This window comes from Pinus tabuliformis, chromosome 2_1 (genome assembly GCF_031772625.1).
Source record: "Pinus tabuliformis cultivar Carrire ecotype Pingquan chromosome 2_1, CPIR1, whole genome shotgun sequence".
In the NCBI taxonomy this organism is placed as follows: domain Eukaryota; kingdom Viridiplantae; phylum Streptophyta; class Pinopsida; order Pinales; family Pinaceae; genus Pinus; species Pinus tabuliformis.
In genome coordinates, this window is record NC_142299.1 from 737,068,985 (window position 1) to 737,088,111 (window position 19,127).

Consider the following 19,127-nt stretch of genomic DNA (forward strand, 5'->3'; position numbering starts at 1 on the left):
ATAGGACTCATACAGCAAGAAGCCATGTTAAGCTTGGGTCTGAGATAGAGAAGAATCAAAGATAGAGGAGCTATCTTGTCATGCGAAGAAGATTATTAGTAGCCCTGGACTGTGGATTGTATTGCGAGGAAGGAGACAAAGACTCTCCTTAAGGATTGTGTCAAGGTAACGAAAGGAGACCGAGACTCTCCTTACAACAGTGCTATAGTAGTAAGAAAGAAGAAGAATCTTAGAGACATGCGAAGAAGGATGATTGTGAATGAATGAGATAGTGACAAGTCTTGAAAGTAAGTTTGAGTCAAGGAATTTTGTCAAGGGTCTTGGTATTCGTCAAATAGATATCTATAAGAAGAGATTGAAAGGTTTTCCTCTCAAGAGGAGAGGTTTTTCCTTGGCTTGGAGACTACATCTTGTGCACTTGTATTTTTTTGATTTTCTTGTTTTGATACGTTGTTTGATGATTGAAAAAAACACTAACATAAAGAAATTAATTCTAATAAGAAGACATCACAAGTAGTTATCTCAAAAAGAAGAATCATTAATGTTAAAATTGCCCTAGATTCTTCAACAACAATAAGGTCCAAGGCATACATGTTCAGAAAATGATGATTTTGCTATAACATAACCCTAATTTACCCCAGAAAATAGAAACTATAAAAATCTAGGATTTTAATTATTTATTTATGGGATTCGCACAAGAGATAAAACTAGTGTCTTTCTCAATCGAGGGCTACTGAAGTCTAAGAGTAAAATTGTATGGAAGTATAAAGATGGAAGCAAATTCAAAGAGAACGAGGAAAACAAACCTCTGTTCCTCACACCTTAAACCCTAGTGTCCTATCTTCTTTGGATATTTAGAGGGAGGAAGCTAAACCTAGATTCCTCAAAAGAAACTTGATGAAACCTTGTGCGCTAGGATTTAGCGGTTGGTTGTGTGCAGAGAAGAGGAATTGGGTCGTAAGAAATAGGGTTGCTAAGTGCGCAAGGAAATAGGGATTTTCCCTATAAAATAGGAGTTGATCTGCACTAGAGAATAGGGGCTTATGTGCGCTAGGAAATAGGGACCTAGTGCGCAAGGATTAAGGAGCCTCTAGTGCGCAAAGATCAAGTAGAAGAGGGCAGGTTTTGTAGAGCTAGTCAAGGAGGCAGCAGAGGAACAATTTTGTGCTAGAAGGGTCGATATCAAGCAGAATCAATGCCAACAAAGATTAATTGCACAACTAAAATTTGATAGAGAAACAGAACAGTTTCTCAAGGAGACAAATTGCTTTGTAATAGATCCAAGTGTTCAAGAACAATCAATAAAATAGCCACATCAAACAAGCAGGTTTTTCCTGTTTGGTTTCCTGAGAAAATAAGTGTGTCAATTTGTGCATGTGTTTTTATCTTTTTGTTTTTATTTTGTTCCTTATGAATTGTTAAGAAACTTTGTATCTTGGTGAAAGTAAACTAGATTTCAGTTTTCAGATATTCATCTAAGTAGTTGTAGAGTTTCATGCAAATTTAATATAGCATCAGAACATAGATCAGTGTAAAGACCAACACCAAATTGACTAGTTAGTGGATAGCACAAATCAAGCAGAACACTTATGCTATAGTTTGAAGAGCAAAGCAGTTCTTTAGATAGCAGTATGGAATTCCAAGGACTGAGGTCAGATCACAGTTTAGAAGGAGCCTCGAATTTCCATGATCTTGGGTCTAGGTTAGAATCCTAGAATCTTTGGCGCTACCAAACCAAGAATCTCAACAATAACTACTTTGCACAAAGGAAAATATAAAACAGTAAATCACATATACACAAGTATACACAATTTTTAACAAATATTGTACAGTAATGTACAACCCAATCTTCGTTATATTAAAGTTTTAAACCAAATCTGAATAATACAACAATCTATAGTATACAAGATACAATGACAATCTTTGTTGCCGCTTCTATGTCGTATCTTACACTGTCGGTCCTTTGCTTCCGTACTGCTCTCTAGCTACCCCTTAGTCCTTCAAAGGAAAACACATAGAGGCTCCAAGAGGGCTGCCACCTAACATTGCTGCGAGTCACTTCTGTTGTGTGTACACGGACTAATCCAATCTGCTCTTCTAGGCTGGCCAATACTTGAGCTCCAATCTGCCTTTTGGTAGCCTCTTTCATCCATCAAAGAGCTACTCGTAAGGCTCCAAACTTCACCCAATCTTCAGCGCTCTTCGTCACTGCAAGATTGCTAGTCTAGGGCTACTTTGGGTAGCCAACACGCTGCCCTCCACCAGACCAATGGCACCCAATCCTTCACTGTGAAATCTGCTCCTAGGATAGGCTTTCATCCACCAAGATAAGCCCTCCAAATGGCTCCCACAGGCTGCAACTTGTCCACACTAGGACACCACCCAAACTAGCATCAAATCAACACTATCTCATCAACATACCTCTGGTTGTGCATGCTGTTGTAGCTCTTCACTGGTTAGGGCACCCATAGAAATATGTCAGCCCTAAGACTGCTCCGACAATCACCTAGAGGATTGTGGCCTTCCTTCTACAAGACCCTCCTTCCTTCGTTGCTCTAAATGGCACCCTGTTTCAGCATGTTATGGACAGTAGTCCTCACACAAATTGTCTATAGGCCTGCAGCCAAGTCTGCACACAAGGAATAGGGCTACGACATCTTTACACAAGGAAGACAATCCTCAAAACTCCATGCACAGGTGTCCAGATTCTCCTCAAGGCATGCGGCCTTACTTCCTACTCAGATCGGACCCAAAACAGAGATAAATATCACCTTAAATCGTGCCCAGATTTGCCTTTAGCTCCTACAGCAGCTCAGCCTAATCACAAGTGTGTTCTACCCTCAAAACATATCATTTTACCCTATTTCGTCCTTCTTGTGCTCGGCCTGTTTCACAAAGAATTCTATGAATGATGCAATTTTTGGATGAGAGAAATGACTCTCACACACCTCTTATTTATACACATAAGAGGGCTCCATGAATTAGATGAAGAGACATGTCTTTTGGACCAAGCCTACATGACTTGACTGTCCATAAATTAATTGTCAACTTTAAAAATTCATATCTCACGTTCTAGAGCTCTGATTTGAGTGATCTTCGAAGCGTTGGAATCGGCATGTCAAGCTCTATCACCTCAAACTTTCTCATGCTCAAATTCTTCATGGTTTTGGCCCAAATCCCGATGGGTGCAAAACCCTTACCTTGGGTTCCAAGCCCATGTTGGAATTTCTAAGTCTAACCCGTTAGAAACCCTTCATGTACTTTTCTTATTTATTTTTGCCTACTTGTTCTGATTAATTAACAAGTTATTTACCATGTAAATACTGAAAATAAATACAAGTACATGCTCAACACATTACAGATCATCAACTGAAGGAAAAAACAAGCACACAAGTGACACCGTTATTTTTGGACCAATGTCCCCGGAAAAACCCAATGCAGGAAAACCGGTGCAGCTATCTGAGGGTTTTATTATTATGCAGTTTCTGAATACAATATGGGTGCCAAAACCGGCTCACCCAACAGAGAATAATCTCGGCAGTAGTACCTCTCTACTCGGAAGCAGATATTCCGGCTGAAACCCCGGATAAACACTCCAACAACTCCTAGCTCCAATCTGCCCCACGAAAACCCCAGCGTCAGCCTCTAGGGACTGCGTCAACCCTTTCTGGCCCAGCGTCTGCCCAGCATCACCCTAGCTCGCCCTACGTCAGCCTCTGGAGGCACTACGTCAGCCCTTAGAGCCTCTGCGTCACCCATGCTGGCTCTCTAAGGGACTGTGCAACTCTTGGTTGCCTCTGCGTGAACCCTGGTTGCCTCTACGTGAGCCCTGGCTGCCTCTAGTTGATCCCGGATCTCCTTCAATCGACCAAGGAAGATGTCAATCTGTTCTCCCTTCTACATCTGGTGTGACCACAGCTGATTTTCTAGTAGCATCCTTCTTTGCACAGAAGTATGTTTGTACAATTTCTTTAGGGCCTCCCACATCTCATTTGTCGTGTCTGTTTCAGCAATATGTGGTACTACATGGTCCTTGACCCCATCAAGGATGATACTCTTGGCCCTCGCCATTGCCTCCTCGTACTTGTTATCAGCTGGGTCAACTGGGATCATTATCATCCTCAAGGCGAAGTGCTTGACACGATTCCTATCTAGAATGGACAGGATTCTAGCCTTCCAGACTACGAAGTTTGAGGCTCCGTCCAGTCTGTCCTAGTCTCTTACCCCATTCACTGCCATCTCACTGCTCCTCTACTTCCCTTCTGGAAGTTCTCGGTGTGACTCCCTCTGAGCCTCGATTTCCCTCCTGGAAACCCCTCTGCCAATGTCAAGATGCCCCCACTCTGATCCTTAGTGCAACTGCACCACTGATCCGGATTTCTTGGCTAGAAATCCTCGGTAGCAACTCCCTCCTCCTTGGTCTTTCCCTGTTAGGTACTGTTCTGACTACAGTACCCCACCAGCTCCACTTTGCAACTTACCCACAGCCTCCTAAGCCCCAACAAACTGAAGGTTAGAGCTTCTAGGCTCTGCGCAATCCCGACACCAGCAAAATCCACACCTCCTGGCCACGGGCGTCAATCCTTCCTGACTGAGAAAGATGACCGGGCACTGCATAGGTCGAGTTTGCTCCCCTCTGCCACTGCATTGATCCTCTTCCCAGCTCAAATTTGATGACGCAGGCACTCTGTCACCCCTTTCTTGCTGCTTCTCTGCTAGGAACAACTTCTGTCACTCGGGACAACTATTTTCTACTGCTGCTGCTCTGCTCGGTTAATGTCCTCAGTTCTCCTGTGATCTCCAACCATGCTCTGATACCATGTTGGAATTTCTAAGTCTGACCTGTTAGAAACCCTTCATGTACTTTTCTGATTTACTTTTGCCTACTTGTTCTGATTAATTAACAAGTTATTTACCATGTAAATACTAAAAATAAATACAAGTACATGTTGAACACATTACAGATCATCAACTGAAGGAAAAAACAAGCACATAAGTGACACCGTTATTTTTGGACCTATTGACCACTACGTGTCATCTACCCATAGTAGTACACCCCCTTTTTTCGCCAAAGGGATAGCGCGTGATCAATGCGTCCGTGTCGTTCAACTATCATCATCAGCTTAATCATGTTATATTGTAAACCCAATCTGCATGTGTAAATTGTAAATAATCTCAGCAAATCCATGTCATGTATGTAATTGCCTAGGTAAACCTAATTTTCTAGTGATGATCTACATTCCGGAAGGTTTTTTGTCTCACCGATCCACGATCGGCAGAGTTTTCCTTCAGCCTAACCCCAAAGCCGGAATGGATTTTGTCATTAGAATCTTAGGGGAGTCCTAGTGTGCTAGATCGAGTCTATGTAAAAGTGGTTTGGGAGTAATCCTAACTATTTGGTTAGATTATTTTATTACAAATTGTTTGATCTGCTAGATTATACTTGTGTCGCAGAACTGGGTAGTCTATGAGGGTCTATGTCAAATGGGTTTTCTCCCTTGAGATGTAAAAATGTAAAAATCATGATGTAAAATGTCTTGAGGGTTAGAAAAATAATTTATCCCCTCATAAGTCCTAAGTCCTAGGTAATTTTAAATTTTCCCAAGGCTAAGTTCGAGGGTCCTTTAAAAATTTAAATTTTAAGAGGTCCAAGGACTAAGGTTAAATTATTATTTTGCTAAATTTTATGCCCTTGGACCCTAGGGTTAAGTCAAAGTCAAAATTTTGAGGAAATTAATTCAAAAATTAAATTTTTGAATTAATTAAAATGCATTTAAATGGTAATTTCGAATTTCCTCATTATTTTAATTTTGATGGATGAAATTAAAAGATTTTTTGATCCTCATCAAAGATCGAGATTGCTTTGACAAGGATCACTCGAACTAACCACTGGGAAATTTTTCTTTAAATAGGAGGTCAGTTGTCCATTGAGATGATTCAACCTGGGAGTCGTGTGCTGAGTGAAAGCTCTCTTGAAATCGTTTTCATGTGCAAATAAAGAAAGACTTTGGGGCTAATCTCTGCTGGTGTTACTCTTCGGAAAAATGTTGTAAGATGTTTTATTTTCTCGCATAAGATTTATTTTCAGCCATTGATGTTAGCTTATTGAAGATTGATTTAAACACAGGTATCTTGTTTGATCACTAGGGTTTGAATGATAGTTTAATTTCTGAATATAATGGCAGGTATCTCCATTAGATCTGAATTTCACTATTGTTTTCTCTCTCTATGTTAATGGTTGAATTAAGTTGTGCAGGAAATCCTTGATTTTGAGTTTACCGGGCGTTCGGGGAAGTTCTCAGTTGAACCAGCCAACTCCCGGATTGCATTTTCTGAAGAGCCCAGCTGGTTTTGATCCTGGGTTTATCATTAGAATTCCTGTTGCGGATGCATGAAGGGTTTTCTGAAGCACCTCATATTGAACTTAAAATTTTGAAAATATTTCTGTGGCATACTGATAAATCTGGCTATTTAGAGCCTTTAAACTGTGAATATTGTAATTATTTAGCTGGTTTTAGGGTTTTTAGTTTTGTTTCTTGCATATTTTGTTTCTGGGTGTTTGTTTTTGTCATTACAGGTTGCAGATCTGAAGGTGTAGTCTTGTTCCGAAGCCAGATCTAGGCCCTGGAGGGTAAGATCTGGCCTCAGCATCATTTTTGCAGGGATACTCTTCAAAGGATTTTCAAATTTTCTGAAGAAATTCGAGGGTTTGTCCAAGCTATCTGTCTGCTGGGGTTTCATTTTTGCAGAAAAATTTTGAAATTTTTTTTTAAGGTGAGAGCTGTCCAGACCCTCACCTGTGCGCTACAAGCCCTTCCTCCATACACGCACTCTCCTTTCTTCATTCTGCATTTGCCATATCTGCCCTCGTCTTTTTCGCATCCACGCAACCACGTATTGCCCTTCTGCCTTCTCTTTCACCCCGCCACAAATTTATTCCTTGTCCGCGCAGCCTTATTTCATTACTTCTTTCACATCCCTGCGCCCTCCCTCCGCGAGTTTTATTGCCCATCCGCTGCTCATCTCTGAGCTTTGGATCTCCATCTTCGCCCTCACGTCGACTCTCCTCCATGCATTTTTCTTTACACGCTGCCCATCCGTCGATCCCCTCCAATCTTCACGCCATACTTGCAAGCAATGTTTTAAAACTCCAACTCAGTCGAGGGTCGACTCCGACTCGGTATCGACTCGACCGACTCGATTTCAATGACTCGGTCGTTGTAAAAAACACATTAAATATTTATTTTTTATAAAAACACATAAGTTTAAAGATTTTCATTCATGTTTCCAAACACACAGCATTAGAATATAGATAGAAGACAACATACGATCAAAGTAGGCTCATGAATATATCCATTATATCAAAATGACACCCAGTGCACTGTCCAATACATACACGATGATGATATAGAGATCAAAACAAAAACACATAACCAAGGAGGTTATAAATGGCCTCTACAACAGAAGTTTGTGACCAGTACTACTGGCTACTGCTAGAGTTTCCAACATCATCTGGCTCAGTGTTACTTGGGAACGGGAGCGAAAGCGGGGAGCGAGAGTGAAAACGGGAGCGGGAGTGACATTTTCAGAAGCTCCCAGTTTGGGAGCAAATCCTGAAGGAGTTTGACAACCAATGTCACTAACATCAACGTACATAGAGGGATTGGTGCTTTTGATTAAATACGAGTTCCATACCCTAATGCATGACAAAATTCAATGGAAACATTGCAATCCCCCAATCCTGAAATCCTGAAAAACTGATAAGTCTGCTGGATTTTGAATGAAATCTAAAATTCTACTTTCTCCATATGAAATCCAATGAGGTCGGAACCACTCTCAAACATCCTGAGTCATTTCATGGTAATGTTAAAAATTTAAGTAAAAGGATGATGAAAATGAAGATTAAAGAGAATATCACTTTTACTTTAAGAATTTAACATTACCATGAAATTTGAATAGCATATCAATACTAGGAGATGGGAATAGACCCCAAAGACCAAAAAACCAATTAATAAAACCATTTAGAGTCCCCACACTCAGAAAACACATAAAAAAATAAAAAAAAATTGCGTTTTTGGGGGTTCACTGGCCGCTTTCCTCGACTCGGCTCGGTATTAACTCGGCTGGCCAAGTCGGTTCCTAGTCGGCCGGGTTTAAAAACACTGCCTGCAAAACACCTGCGAGGATCTCAATCTTTTCCCTTGAGCTCATCGAATTTCTTCTTGCCATCGCTGCCCTCCTCTATCTAGCTACTGGTCGCCGCCTATCAAACCTCTGCCCACTGCCTCTCTACATGCCTTCCTCCATCTGCGTATCCTTCTCCACCTACAGATCCTCACGCGTCGCTTCCTGTTTCTCCCACACTGTCGTCGACCCTCCACCGTCAAGCTCACAGCAAACCTGCGTGCATAAGAACAATGTATAAGCTCGATTTTCTTAGTATGCGTTAGTTTAGACTTAGGGTTAGCTCTTGTTTTTCTTTTCATTTAAAATTTTAATTAGATTTAGATTTGATTTTATATAGTTTAGAATTTAATTATTTTTGTTAATATTCTGATTTCATTTAGATTTTAATAAATTTTCTTTTAGTTTTAAATTTCATTTCATTTGTATATATTTAGTGTTTGTTTTAAATTTCATTTTCATTTAGTTTAGATTTAGATACTTTTGTTTATTTTGATAAAAACAAACCATAAATACATACATATATATATATATATATATATATATATATATAATTAAAAGAAAATAAAAAATAAAAAAAGGCATAAAAAAAATTTAGAGTTCTTGTTCAAATTTGTTTTCATTTAGATTTAAATTTTTGTTTATTTTGATTAATATATATATATATATATATATATATTTTAATTGTGTCAAAACATTTTTTTGGGATTTTAAATGTGGGATTAATGTTTGTCATTTTTATATAGTCAAATGCGCTTAAATTTTATCTAAAGATTAGCTATATGAAAGTGGTGAATCATTTTATGAAATTAGTGAGCATTTTAAATTTCGTGATTGCTTCAAATATTTAAATCTTTTGAAATTTATTTGCTAAAATATTGTGCATCTTGCATCTGGTGAAATTAATCATTGCTTGGATTATTTAATGTTCTTTACATCTTAGATATTTTGCAATTTTTTCAAGCAATCGTCAATTATTTCATAAGCAGCAGCAGCTAATTGATTACTTTGGATCATTGACTCCTCAAGGCACTGGTATTAAATCATTTAAAATTTTAACTGAGCCTTAATCAAGTAGTTGATTGCCTCGTTGTGTTTCCCGAACCGGCTGATTCCCAGCTGGTTCTCCTTTATCCCATAGGGTCTACCCCCCTTAGCCTGCTTCAGGGCGACAGCTTAAATGGAACAGACCAGGGATCAGGGTGACAGCCCCCAATCTGAGCGTTGTCGCGGTGCCTAGACACTCTGCGCGACAACAAGACCAATGTCCCAGGAAAAACCCAATGCGGGAAAATCGGTGCAGCTATCTGAGGGTTTTACTATTATGGAGTTTCTGAATACAATCTAGGTGCCAAAACCGGCTCACCCAACAGAGAATAATCTCAGCAGTAGTACCTCTCTACTCGGAATCAGATATTCCGGCTAAAACCCCAAATAAACACTCTGAGAGCTCATAGCTCCAATCTTCCCCACAAAAACCCCAACATCAGCCCTTTCTGGCCCAGTGTCACCTTAGCTCGCTCTGCATCAGCCTTTGGAGGCACCGCCTCTGCCCTTAAAGTCTCTGCGTCACCCACGCTGGCTCTTTGAGGCACTGCGCAGCTCCTGGCTACCTCTGTGTGAACCTTTGGCTGGCTCTGTGTCCCTCTCTCCCGGCTTCTACGTTGCTTCTCCTGGTACTATCTCTGCCACTCTGCTTCTATATTCACTACCCCTCAGCTGCAATTCTGATCACTCTTTCGACTTTCTCAGCAAACCCTGCCCCAGAAAATCGAAATCTTGATCAACTCGGTGTGTTCTCCAAGTGACCCTCAAGCCTCCTCTTATACTTTTCTCGTTGACAATTCAACGACCGAGATTAAGTCCCTAATCAACGGCTAAGATTAACTTTGGCTTGATCCATGACTTTTGGACCCTTCTAAGACTGTTTTATATTAATTCACATTAATATTCTATTTTCCCTAAGTTTAGACTTAGGAACTCCATTAAAAGTATTAATTATTTTAATACCTAACAAACTGTTTAGAATCTGCCCAAACCATTTCTGGGTATTGGAGATCTCATGTGCTTTAGCCTCTCCACCAATTTTCGTGGCTAGAGCACAACCGATGCTACCCCAAATCAACAGCCCACAAGTGATTCTTATGGCACTTTGTCCTCCAATCCCCGAACCCTAGGGCTTGGAGTACCTCCCAAGCTACTCAAAAATCAACACTGCTCATGGAAGGAGTGAATCTCAGTGGTGATGGAAGATAATGGAGTGCTCGAGTTTGTGAAGCAACAAATAATGCCACCTCAAGATGCCGAACAGTTGATCCAACATAACAAGAATGACACCAAAGTGAGGAGGATCATTCTAGAGGGGTTCAAAGATCATATTATCCCTCATCTCCATGAGAAGAAGACAACATATGAAATCTTTAAATCCATCTTAGATTTGTATCAAGGTACCAGTGACACCAGGAAGCTTGATCTCAAGGACGAGCTAAGAAATATTTGGATGAGCAAAGAAGAGCCCATCATCACGTATCTTTCAAGGTTCGCCTAGGTTCGAGATGAGCTAGCTAGAGTGGGCGAGAATGCAGTAGATAAAGACCTTGTGAGTCTTGCACTACTGGGACTTCATAAGTCGTGGGAGAATTTCTAAGATGCAGTCAGTGGCAAAGAAAATCTACCAGGATGGGAGAGGCTATGGAGTGACTATGTCCAAGAAGAAATCCAGAGAGGGACGAGAGCTGGGAGATCAGCTACGACAGAGGACGAGTAGAACTTTGTCGTGGCAAGAAAAAGTAGCAAAGCCAAGGGAAAGAAGGGCCAAGGAATGGTCGAGTCTAGTCAGAAGGACGAGAAGAAGAAGAAGGATCTAAGCAAGATCAAGTGCTTCCATAGCCATGAGTTCGGGCACTATGCTACTAAGTGTCCTAATCGGAAGGAGTCTAGTAAGGATCATGTCACTGCATCAACGGAGGTAGATGTGTTTTTTGCGCAATTCGAGAAAGATTTCTCATTGATAGCTTGCATGGCAAGCTCAGTAGACAACAAATTATGGTATATTGATTCAGGAGCATCCTTACACATAACCGGGAACGAGAAGTATTTCAGCTACCTAAAGGAGAAGGACATGCAGTTTTAGATTGAGCTAGGAGATGATGGAAGGTATGCAACTAAGGGAGTTTGTACTATCATTTTTGAGAGGGAGTCAAGTAGCTCTCTCCATCTCAGGGACATCTTATATGTTCCAGGGTTGAAGCAGAACCTTGTTTCAGTAGCAACCCTTGAGGACAAGGGTTATGATGTCATCTTCAACAAAGGTAAGGCTTATCTCAAGCACTTAGCTTTAGGATGTGTGAAGCAGATAGGTGAGAGGATGAAGAATCTCTACAAGTTCCAAGTAGAGCCATGAGTAGTCTTGAGCAGCAAGGCAGGAAGTGCGCAGAGTAGAGAACTGATGGTTGAAGAGAGCAGAGCTCTGAGGGAGTCCTTAGAGCAAGAGCAAGTTAGAGTACCTGAGAAGAAGCTACTTAAGATGAAGCCTTAGCCAGTATCTCAGTTTGAGTCTCAGCTAGTTGGCAGTTGGGCCGACCAACAAGATGATGAGGAGCAGAGCCCAAGGCGAGTGGAGGCAGCCACTCAGTTAATGACTCCCAGTATAGGGAGAGTTCGAGCCAAGTGGGCAGACGAGTTGTTTAGGGAGGACCAAAAGAGAGTTTGACCTCCCAATACCACCTTTAGGTAGAGTAAGCAACCACCGAGATACAGGAGGTACATGGCACTTATGACTGATGTGATAGAATCGCAGACCATGGTTGGAAAGAACAAATCTTCATATCAGATTCTGCATTAAGAAGCAGGGAATTCTTCTAGTTCAAAGGGAGCGGTTGTAGCAACAAATAACGTGGTAGTGTTGGAGACAGATCTAGGTGGAAGAGGTTTTTCCAGAAGTACCTTCCTTTGCTAAGAGGGAGTGTTGAAAATATAGCGAGCAAAGTCTTTTGGCTTGTGCCTTCGCCAGTGAAGGCCTCGAATTGTCCTCAAGATTTAGACTTCAGTTAGGATGAGTTATTTCCAGTTACTAGAATAATCATCAAGTTAGCATGCGTAGAGTTGGAGCTTTAGTTAAGTGGATTCTTCATCAGTGTGACTATAGAACAAGGTGGTAGTTTGAAGTTCAGTGAGAACGAGTTAGTCTTCAGTGTTCATTGAAGGAAGGACATGTTAAGAACTCGAGCGTTGATTGGAGAGAGAAAAAGTGTTACTCTCAGTTAACTCGTCAATTAGAACTCGAGTTCTAAATTTGAACTGGGTCTCCTCGCATCTTGAATTGGGTCTATAAAAGGGAGGACAAAGGTGTAGGAAAATTCATTATTTTGTGCACAAAGGTTTGTGTGACAAGAGAGAGCTCAAGAGTTTGTAAGAAAGCCTTGATTGTGGAAATCACATGAATTGTTTCCTAAGAAATAGGAGGAACAAGTGCACTAGGACTTAGGAGTTGGTTGTGTGCATAGAAGAGGAGTTGGGTCCTAAGAAATAGGGTTGCCAAGTGCACAAGGAAATAGGGATTTTCCCTATAAAATAGGCGGTGATCTGCGCTTGAGAATCGAGGCTCATGTGTGCTAGGAAAAATGGCCCTAATTGTTGAGAAACCAATAGGCTAGAAAATTAGGGTTGATTTCTCTTACTTGATAACTGCTTGTGAACATTTGTTGGCTTCTTATTTCTTTTATTATGTTCTCTTCATCAAACAATTACCAAAACATACAAAACATGAGGATCACAAAAGACAAAGAACACAAAGATGTAGGCTCCAAGCCAGGGAAAAACCCCACAAGGGGGAAACCCAAACAACTTCTCTTCTTATAGAATCAGATCAAAGTGAGATATCCAAGACCCAAAAACCAAGACCAAGACTTGCCACAAGACCCAATCATCCCTCCTTCAAACCTTCCTCAACCAAGTCAAATTCAACAAAGTCAACATTGGTCAATGCTCTTCAAATCTAGTCAAACTCTGAATTTTTGACTCTGCAATATCTCTGAATTTTTTCAGTCCTGCAACAGTCTTGAAATTTCGCATCTGTGACAAAATTAGAGCAGAAAACACAAGAACTTCTCTCCTTTGACCTTCGCTCTCTCTCCTTTGACTTTCGCTCTTCTTCTCTTGATTTTCGTCGATCTACTCTCTTTTCTTGGCACAAAAATCGATGAGATTAATTTGTGAAAATTTCAAGTATGAAATCCTATTGCAACAATTGGAATTAATTCTTCTAATTGTTAATTAATTTAACAATTTATTACCTATGGCAATACCAAATTAATCTCATTGTAATCTTCACAAATAAACTGCGGAAGAAAATAGCGTTGGAAACTGAGAAAATTGCTAGCACACACACATAAAAATTGACACAGTTATTTTTGGACAAATTTCCCAGGGAAACCCCAACTTAGGAAAACCAGTGTAGCAGTTGAGGGTTTTTATTATTATGCAACAGTGAGAAATTCTAAGTACAATCTGGAAGCCCAATACTGGCTATCCTGTATAGTAAACACTGGCAAAAATATCTAGAGGGAAATTACCTTCACTCCGACCAATCCCGACACTCAACAGCCACTAAAAAGCAAGTCGTCCAACTGGACCTGCGTAGGCTCTGCGTCAACCTTAAGTTGCCTACCACACGTGCTGCCTGAATCAACTGCTAATCAAGTCATCCTGCTTGTTGTTGACTGGGAAAATGCTTCTCCGGCACTCTGGGACTCCTTCCCAGCCTCTAGTACTAAAAACATCTTCCCCTCAGCAAAAATCGAATTGTCCTTTGAGGGTTTGCACAGCCTCCTAGAGAAACTTCGGCCTTTCTCTGCAATGAACTTCACCGGATCTGGAAAACTTCCTCCAGCCCACTATCTCTGCCCCTCACTATCTCTACTTCCTTCTGAAGTTCGAACTCTTCCGGCAACTGTTGGCTCTCTGGAAAAATTGAACTCTCCAAGGAAATCGAACTCCATAAGTGTGTTCTCCATCTACACATCGACTTATTCTTATAATCTTCTGTTGGACCTCCAACAACCAAGATTAAAACTTAATCAAGGGCCCAAATTAATTCCTTGTCGATTCGTGTGAGTTTCTAGATGATTCACACCTTATCTCAATTAATATTGATTAATTAACCATATTTCCTAAGTTTAGACTTAGGAAATCTTTAAAAATAGGTTAATAATCTAATTGAGACACTTCTAGGTGGAATTTCCATAAACGATTTCTTGGTTATGGAGATCTCATGTGTTTTAGCCTCTCCACAAAGTTTCGAGACTAGAACACATCTGATGCTACAAAAACTCACAGAATTGGTGCTCCAATGAGGTCGAACTGGTCTTTATATATACACATCCTAGAGATGGAATAGGTACCTTTCTGGGACGACTTGTCTAGGAGATTCGACTTGGTCTTGTGGAGGACAAATTGACTATTTTGAATCAAACAAAAATAATTTTCTTTTTCTTCCAAAAAGTCCAAATGGGACTTTGACTCAAGTACATTTGATTGACTTGTGACAAATTTTCTTTTGACTCAATAAACCCTAAAATATGAAGACCATGCTTTGACTAGAAATAATAATTTGACTTGAGCATGAACCTCGTGCTTAAAAAATAAAAATAAAAATTCTTCTTTTTATTTTTACATGAAATACATATTGATACATATATAATGTTAATTATGAAGACTGAACCTAGTTACATTTTCAACACTCCCTCTTAACTAGGGAGGTATTCATAATGACTCAATAGGATACTAGGTTACTCTCAAATTGAAATATTCTCATAATAAGAGTTCGGATTGATAAGAATCATCATCATCATAACTAGCTATGTTATCATCATCATCATAACCAGCATTGTCAAACATAGCAAGGCCTTGACTAACAAACTCTTCCTTACAGGACTATTCTTATCTTGGATTCCCAGTCCTCAAAGAATATCGGTCCTCAGGACTACTCTTATCTTGGATTCCCTATCCTCAAAGAGTATCGGTCCTCGGGACTACTCCTATCTTGGATATCATTCCTTAAGGAGTATAGGTCCCATATGCTTATCCAATCCTCCATTCTCCCTACCAGTGCCTTCAGTCGGCTTACCGCTATTAGTCCTGGTCATAGTGCATGACACATGGAAAACAAGGTGTCCACTATCATTCCCTCTCAACCAGGAAGATAATCCTCACTCCCTCTCAAACAGGGAGAACAACCACGCCTAAGTTTGTTTCCAAAAATACTCATCAAATGCATCGGCTACATGTTATTTTGTGGAGATTTGTTGTAGCTGTTAGGCTCCTATCTACATCACATGATAACAAGCTTTGACATTCTTGGATTTTTATCAATCTTCACGTAGCTTCAACGGGTCATCAAGTAGTTCCTCAAATGTCATATGGAGCCAAACTTCTTCATAGTTGATTTGCACAAGAATTTTTCTTCAAGCTCTTCCAAGAAATAATGTCAGCTCATCAATAGTATCCTTATCTGCATCAGTATTGTTAGCCCAATCAAAGTGTTCCTGAATCAAACCAATCAGCGACCAGTACCATGATATCAAAGCTCTACAACTTCCTGCCAAACCAATTATAGCTCCCTCTTTCCAATCAAGGTGGGTGGACTTTTGAATCAATATAGAATCCATCATATTGTCAAGTGATCAACAAACTGTCTTATGACTTCTTGTATCATTTCACTTCCTTACTTGCCTTTATAGTGTACATACTTCTAGAAATCATACCATATCCCAAACATTATGAAGATTATTTGCCAAAACAATTCAAGTGACCTCTAGTTAAGATGTAGAATTTTTTATGTCAAGTTCTGCTACTAGCTCCCTCTGAGATCAACAATACTTCCTTCATGTACAAGTTTTGCCAATGATGTGCTTTGTTGCTAAAATAGGGCTAGTGATGTTGTCATAGAAATGTTAATCAACCATAAAAGGTAGTCTTGGCTTTCCTTCCAACTATTTATGTGAGATGTGTCTTGACCAAAGATATTATGTTACGCTATTGACTTTTTGCCCATCTGTAGGCATCATATTTTTCCTTTAACTCATTCTGAAGATATGATTCCTACTTCTAGATGTTTAATGTAGAACCTCTTCTAAGATAGACATACTTCTTTTCATGTTGTCATTCAATTGACTTCTTTATGAACGAACTACCACCATGACCTTCTTTCAAGATGATGTTCATGAATGATGAGATTCCTTCTTCCATGTTGCTTCTAGACTTTCTTCATACTTCTACACTACTTCAATGTTGCTTCCATGTTCTCTTAGTAGAATAGACTTCTACTACAATCTTTTGATTCTTCCATTCAAATGCTAGACTAATACTTTAAGGCAAAATATCATGTTGGAGATGACTTTGATTTTGCTATAGATTTGCTTCTATTGTAAGACTTGTAGTCCTTGATTGCTCCAAAATCTTCATGATGAAACTAATTGCTTCGATGATTGTAGAATGCATGTGACTATGAAATGATGTGTAGACAACTTTAGATGACCCAAACTCTTCTATTTTGGCTAGCTAGATGATGTGATGATTGCTTTCAATTCTTTGTGATGAGATGCAATATGTAGACTTTTCCACTGCTTCTTCTAGATCTTCATAACTACTTTGTGAATCCAAGAATCTTCTAAGTGTAACTGTAACTGCTACATGAAAAACAAACAGCTTGCAAACTTGGTATTCATCAGATTCTTTAATAGTAAAGGTCCTTGTTGTCTTCAACCTTAGGTTTCTTCTTGGCTTCTTCTTCTTCTGCAATGTGGGATCCACTTATTTCTTTCCTCTTGTTGTTCTTATTTTTCTTGGGCTCTTTAGGACAATCTCTCTTAAAATGTCTAAATTCAATGCAACCAAAGCATTGCACTTTGTACATGTCTCAGTCTCCATGTGGTTGATTGTAGTTGTTGTTGTATTTTTGACAAGGTTCAAATCTTCCAAACTTCTTCTTTGATCTAGCAGCAAAAGCTTGAGATTGTTCATTGTTGGGTTCAGTGTCATCCTTGGCTTTCAATCTTGTTTCTTCTAGAACACATAAAGCCCACAGTTCATCGAATGTTGGAGTATCTTTTCTTGAATAGATGTTGGTCACAAAACTACTCCAATTTGAACGTAGAGCATTGAGTACACAAGTAGTTAACTCGAAATCAGATATGACTTCTCCAAACAGTTGATCTTTCAATTTCGAGACTTTCACAAGGTATGAGACCAAATCTTCTTCTTTTGATAACCTTGTTTTGTAAAGTTGACTTTTTAAGGATATTTTTTAACCTGTAGTATTGACAGAATATAATTTACCAACTTGTCATAGACCTCTTTTGATGTGGTCAAATCTACAACAAAGGGAATAAAGTGATCCTTAATGGACTCAATGAGAATTCTTTGAGCCCTTACTTCTCCCTTATTGTACTTGGCCACTTCTTGAGTCTTGTCCTTGTCTAGTTCTAGAACTTTGCCTAGAATGTGATCCATGACTTCATTTTCTATGAGAACCAAATCAATTCTCTTCTTCCAAGCCTTGAAATTAGAGGCTCCATCGAGTTTGTTGCCTTCTTTACAGATAGATTCCATTTGAGTGGAAGTTTTAGGCATGGAGTATAGTAAAGTACTTACTTGCCAAAGGAGTGAAGTGTTTGAATGATGATGATGCTTTCAAGAATGTAGATGATGCTACCAAGAATCTTGATGCCTCCAAAGATATTTTGAAGTGATGTCTTCTATAGAAATGTCTTCAAGCTACTATGATGGCTTCAAAGATGAGTGATGAGCAAGAACTTTTCAATAGAGTCAAAAGAGAGAACGTTTCTACAAAGATGATGGTTTCATAATGATGATGATCCTTGTGCCTTCTTCTTGTCAAATATAGATGCTACAAGTAGTGTCTTCCTTTGTAAATATGTCTTGAAAATGAGATGACTATTATAGATATGCCTTCAACTATGCCAACAAAAGTGATCTTCAAGTTGCCCTTCCTTTACCTTAGCTCTGATACCATGTTGAGAAACCAATAGGCTAGCAAATTAGGGTTGATTTCTCTTACTTGATAATTTCTTGTGAATATTTGTTGGCTTCTTATTTCTTTTATTATGTTCTCTTCATCAAACAATTACCAAAACATATAAAACATGAAGATCACAGGAGAAGAATACAAAGATGTAGGCTCCAAGCCAAGGAAAAACCCCACAAGGGGGAAAACCCAAACAACTTCTCTTCTTATAGAATCAGATCAATGTGAGATATACAAGAACCAAAAGCCAAGACCAAGACTTGTCACAAGACCCAAGTCAACCCTCCTTCAATCCTTCCTCAACCAAGTCAAATTCAACAAAATCAACGCTGGTCAATGCTCTTCAAATCTGGTCAAACTCTAAATTTTCGGCTCTGCAATATCTCTAAATTTTTTCGGTCTTGCAACAATCCTGAAATTTTGCACAAGTGACAAGATAAGGGCAGAAAACACAAGAACTTCTCTCCTTTGACCTTCACTCTCTCCCCTTTGACTTTCGCTCTTCTTCTCTTGATTTTTGCTGGTCTACGTTCTCTTTTCTTGGCACAGAAATCGATGAGATGAATTGGTGCTCCAATGAGGTCGAACTAGTCTCTATATATAAACATCCAAGAGGTCAAATAGGTGCCTTTCTGGGTCAACTTGTCCAAGAGGGCCGACTTGGTCTTATGGAGGACAAATTGACTCTTTTGACTCGAATAAAAATAATTTTCTTTTCTTCCAAAAAGTCCAAATGGGACTTTGACTCAAGTACAATTAATTGAATCATGACAAAAAAATAAATTGACTCAATAAACCCTAGAAGCATGAAGAACATGCTTTGACTAGAAATAATAATTGACTTGAGCATGAAACCCATGCTTAAAAAAATTAAAATTTATTTTTCTTCTTTTTGTTT

General features: G+C 39.5%; 1 protein-coding gene across 5 annotated transcripts in view; it reads right to left on the reverse strand.

Annotated features, from left to right (window-relative positions):
* Positions 1 to 19,127, reverse strand: part of LOC149202693 (uncharacterized) — a 199,256-nt gene that overhangs the window by 29,296 nt on the left and 150,833 nt on the right. The gene's annotated exons all lie outside the window — the stretch shown is intronic.